Raw genomic sequence first — 6,069 nt, forward strand, 5'->3', positions numbered from 1 at the left:
CGACTATCCTATATCTGGGTGAAGGGCGTGAACCTAATTTCTTACTTCCACTTACTGTGTTAACTGTAAGGGGGTCACTGTGAATATGTATAACGATTTTTTCCCTACTTATTCACATGCTTTTGCTCGCCTAGTTAAAACACATAATATTGCACACTACCAATAATGACGAGGCTTTATAACAAGCAATTGATGTATTTGATAAATGAATGGAATGCATTTCACTGTAAAAATAATGTAATAAATTGATATTGTTAAGTAATAATTGGCGACCTAAGCATATGTGGAATGTGAACTTTAAACCCTCAATTCTTTAAACAAATACAGTATAAAAACATGGGAGCATGGGTTCGCAAGCCTTCTAGTTTTATTCTATCCCCTTACATTGAAGTAGCAAATTATTGAACTTACTAGTGACCAACTCTGGAATGTTGGACGAATAATTATTTAATATTTTAGCCAGCCCTAAATTAAAAGTATTTGAACCAATTCTGCAAGGCAGATTAATCTGAACTACACTAAAACAAACTGACATTGCATTTTAAAATGCATACTGTCAGTTCGCTTATCAGTTTATTGTACATTCAAAAAATCCAGCATAACTCCGCTTTTATTAAAACAGATTACAGCGCAGTAAACGAGTCTCGCAAGTAAGGCGTACATTTCTTTGTGCCTTGCAGTAGAATTCCAATACAACTAACGTTGCAGACTTTTCGAGAGCACGCGCAAAACGAGAACGGTAAATAACAAAAAAGTAGCTCGCTCTCTAAACGCTTTTGTAAAGTCGTATATGAAAAGGTACAAATATGCTGTGGGGTTTTAAAATCACAAGCGTTCTTTGATAATCATTGCAGATAGCTTCTTCCATTTTCGGGGAGGGTTGGTTTTTCAGGTTTCGATGAACGCTGGACCTCTGCGAGATGCTCACTGTTTACAAGAACAGCTCCATAACCTTGTCCGACTTGACGAACTTGCGTCTTTGTCCAGGTGACTAATTGGCTTGAATTGTTTCCGGTTCGGCCAATTTTCCGGGTCATTGTGCACATTCAACAGGTTGGCTATTTTTATACGCAATGAAAACGAAAAAACAAACAACGAAATTTAAAAATAATATTCTGATGTTATGTTTGGTGTGAGGTACAAAGCCAAAGCCGTACCCACATTTATTTTCGGATACTGCCCTGCTGTAGCTGTCTTTATTGATGTTGTTAAACTAATAATATGAAAGTTTTTGGAGTAAATGTTTTAACAAGTATATTTTAGGCTATCAAATAGAAAGGTGGTATTAAATTGTTAAGACTACTAATATGTGGTTCACGTACCACTAGTGAACAAAGGTAATTCAGTTAGTACACTATAGCAGTTATGTATTTTATTACAGCTAACATAATTTATATTGTATCTTATTAAGTGAACCTACAACGCAAGATCGGAAAAAACGTCTTTTATTTGTGAGAAAAATAAATACATATATATATTTATATGAAAACATTTCAATGAAATATGATGAGAGATACTCAATCAACAACAAGCAGTTTATTGTTATAGTTTTGATTCTGGCCTTTTTATGATCTTGATTTTAGGATTATTCTCATTAATTTCTGATTCTATGAAGAAACATCATCAGATTTTTTCTATAAAAGTCAAGTTTTATCAGAAAACTTAATTCATGATAAAGAGCGGCACACTTGGGTGTCATTTTCTAATGCTCAAGGGTCTTTAAGAATCTGATTTTTGCTCAACTCTAACAGCTTTTTGTGTAAGGTTTAGAGTGGAATAAATTCGATTATGGCTTCCTACGTTGTGTAGAGTTGATGTGTGTTTTCCAAGTTCCTTTGGATATTCTAGTGAATTACCTCCGGTAAAATCTTGCAGGGGTGTCGCAATCTATTTATATCTTCTAATACCGCCCTGTCCAATCTTGGCCGTTATTTTAAGTTGCGGTCCAAGCTAACCCAGTTTCGACCGGTGAAACAAGCGCGGGCCGATAATGATGTTACAGAGAATTCGGGTCAATGAGTATTGGTCAGCAAGTCAAGTCAAACTGTTTGGGCTTCCCGAAACATATGTGAGTTTTATCACTAGTTGATCGATAGGGAATATTATGTATAATATACAACATAAACAAGCGTTTAAATATTCCATGGTTGTTAGAAACCACAGCAATATTGACTGAAGGCATTGTATAAAAGTAACATGTAGGGATTTTAGGTGAGATTTATTTGGAGAGATATTCAAGCTTATTTTATGGCCACACCATCCGACCAAATACTTCCTAAATGATACAAAAACAAGCCAAAACCGTCCGCCAGCTGTGTTGTTAAGCATATGGTTGTAGCTTTCTCTATAGGATAGACGATGTAATACGATTCGGACGAATACGCACGAGTAGGGTTCGGAGTCGGTTTAAAACAAACTGAAGAACTCGAGGATGACTCTGGACGAAAAAAACGATTTTGTTGTGTTCTGGATCCATTTCCGACTCTTAGGTCTATATTCCACCCGGCTCGTAAAAACAGGGCGTGTGCGTACAGCAATAAAGTCACAAGGGGGCGTAGAACACGCCCACATAATCTCGGTTATATTGTTTAAGTAACGTTTAAAAACTTGGTTACACCATGCACGGATCTGTAATGTAGCGAGATAATAAATTGTAAAGCCAAAAAAGGTCGAGTAGAGCGACATCATCTTGATTATTAGGACGTTTCGATAAGAGCTGGTATCATCTTCAGTAAAGACCTTAATGATTTTACATCTCTAAAAATGATGTATTAAGACATTCATAAAGGTAAAATAAATCGCTTTATAGATGACTGGTGCACCCACCTCTAACTACCGGTAGATTTATCGACCACATCGATTCATTGTGTGTTATATGAATTGTCTTCTTTCATGTGAACTAATGTATCTCGTCATGCGTCACGACAAGGCATTGAAAATCTGCGACCTCTCCTCCCCCTATAGCTTCCGGCCTTATGTGATGGAATAAATCAGATACGCTACAAATATAAGCCGGTAAACGACCGTTGCTTGATATATCCTATTTAATAGAACTTGTAACACTTTATATAATAAATATGTTTTCCTTAGTGATTTATATAATCGGCACAGCGTGACGTTGCAAACAGTGTGTGTATTGTAACAAATATATTTTTAACAAATATAGGCTTGATAATTACGGAGAACCTTTTTTTCAAACATGTTGTTTTTTTATTTCTATATAGAACTGTTACCATAGCAAAAAATGGTTCCATAAAAATTTGAGTATTTTTAATAGACAACTGTGTAAGGTCGCAAGAATATATTTCCTATTTTTGAGTAAAAATTGAACAAAGAATATGAAGGACGACCAAATATTGGCTGGTTTACGTATAATACAACCTATTAGGTACCATTCAATACGTGTGACACAATATAACAAAGCCGCTCCGGAAATGCATTGGAACAATGGATGCAGAATGAAGGATTTGCGGATTAATCAGCATAATACGAAACAGTTTAACCAACAATCTTTAGTTCGTTATCATCAGTAAAAAGATAACAGTCCATAAAGTAAAGACTAATGGGCAGTATGTTTCCTTCAGAAACGAAGAGATACATCCGACAATCTAAACGTGATTGCACACACATAAATTGAATTAGAGGTTTTTTTCAAAGTTGAGGTCGAATTCTCGAGGTATGAAAAAATACGTTGGGTACAACCAGAATTGGGTTACGTCACGTGGGTGAAATGTATACCAGTATTGAGGTAATCAAAATTAAAACACCGCTCCAGGCAATATACTTAAAACTATCAAAGTTAAGTGACCTGGCTAGTAAGCTAAAAGTCAAATAAAGTAATTAGAAAGGAGAGCCGATAATAGTTGGTGAAAGATCTAAAAGTACAGGAAGCACCGATTAAATGATATATTTCGAGTATTATAAATATTTATTTCAATAGCAAGATTATAACAAAAATCTGTATTTACCTCGTTAATGTCAACAATATCGAAATGACTCGTCAAGAAGAACATTTTAATATAGTTGCAAAAGACATCTGTAGCATTATGCAAAAGGCATTTCTTAAATAATGTTGGATTTTTGCTAAAATTGTTTAAAGCCCAAATGTTTAAAACAAGAATTAAAGATTACTCCAACATGAAACATATCATACCTATTTTACTATAGTAATGGGTTTGAGTTACAATTTTCATATAGTTTAATCAAGATATCGTAAAGTAAAGGTAGAACACACCCCATTTAACGCATTATTGCAAGATGGATTACGCTTTGACGATTTGTTTCCTCGTCATTCTCTTAGAAATACGCCAAACTTTTCAACAAGGTAAGCAAATAATATTCGTATTCAAATTAAAGTTACTCAAAGTCTTAAATACTTTGTATGTTAAATGCTATATCATTAAATGTGATATGTCATAAATTTTGAACAAAAATAATATTATAAAAAAGGGTCCCTAAAAGAGTTTATGCTGAGCAACCTTTAAGAGTAATATACAACAATTCCAGTTTACCTCCTGTCTTGGCTTTATGGTGGTGAGCTGATATGTTATATCAGGGTGGTCCAAGGTCCGCAGCATCACGGGCCACATATCAACGATTTTCGTTAAAATGGAAATCCAAAAGCTATATCGTTCCAAGTTGTGTGCAAATATGCAAATGAAATTGTAATTAACTCGAAAAAATGGTGCACGCGAAGCGTGAAAAATTTTCTTCGTAATACACAAGGTGTTTTAGGCAAACAAGTTGTAAGAGCCATTGGCCCCATAACTGTTAAGGTGGATCACATGCAAAAACGCGGACTAAACGAACCGTGAGTTGTTTGTCTTGTTAAAATTTAAAGCAGAGAGGTTGCATGTACGCTATTGCTAAATTCGCGCAAATATTGTTTTAACTAAACTAAGCTGGCTGAAATTGTATCTTGGAAAGATTTAGGACACTAGGAACAGGTCATCAAACCTGTGTAAAAACTTACCAGAACTTGGTGATTTTTTTGGCAAAAATAGTAATTTAAATACAGTCGTATTTTCTATGTTATGTTCATATTAAAAAGATGGAAACATTTGCGTGCTGCAGTAAAAACGCAAATATAACATATAAGTTCGTAAAACAGTCATTTTAGTAAGTGCCATGACCCATAGGACCTATCCCTTCCCTCGAAAGCCGGTCTAACTCTAACACATATCAAATATTAGGCCTTCTTGTCACCCTCTATATTTCCGAATTGTTGAGCGGTGGAAACCCGGTTAATATATTAGTGTAACTCGCAAAACGTAATTATAAGCAGCTATTCGAACATGCTAACTATTCGCTCGTAACTTATATTTTTGATAAACCCTTCAACAGCATTACAATAATTCATCAGTGCTCCGCGGGCCACGAACAATGATGTCGCGGCCCACATGTGGCCCGCGGGCCTGGGTTTGGACCACCCTGTGTTATATTATGCTTAAAAATGAGTTTTTATATAGTATATAAAGTGCCCCTTGAGGTATTTTTAACACATTACATTTTATTCCAGTTTGCGTTGATTCCAGTGATCGTTGTCCCCAATTCAAAGATTACTGCGGTCAGCAAACCATCAGCGACCATTGTCAGAAAACCTGTACACCAGCATGCTGTAAGTATATCCGAAGCTATGAAAATGTACAGAGTAAACCAAAATACCTTTTAATTATGAACATTTGAAGTCAACGTGGTGATAAGTTGCAAAACAATTGGCTGACATTTTTTTTAAGAACCAAAAATTAATATTGGTTTCACAAATTAACTTCCGATTATTATTATCGATGTGAAATTAACCAAGGTCGTGAGCTATTGACGCAATAATTGAAATGGGCAAAAATGTTTGATTACATAAGTGTTTTTTCTATTTTGGCTATCAACAATCTCTTCTGTTGCAAAACGCCTTTGCAGTCTTGATTCTTTTCCATACGATTTTATCCAACTTATAAAAAAGCTAAACCAGGTTGTTATCGTTCGTTGTGTTGTTTTTGTTTTAAGCCGCATCATGCAGTAACTTGCCGCTCGTCAATAACGGGACAAACTTGCCAAGCGGAACTACACACAACT

This window comes from Ascidiella aspersa, chromosome 8 (genome assembly GCF_963924565.1).
Source record: "Ascidiella aspersa chromosome 8, kaAscAspe10.2, whole genome shotgun sequence".
Taxonomy (NCBI): domain Eukaryota; kingdom Metazoa; phylum Chordata; class Ascidiacea; order Phlebobranchia; family Ascidiidae; genus Ascidiella; species Ascidiella aspersa.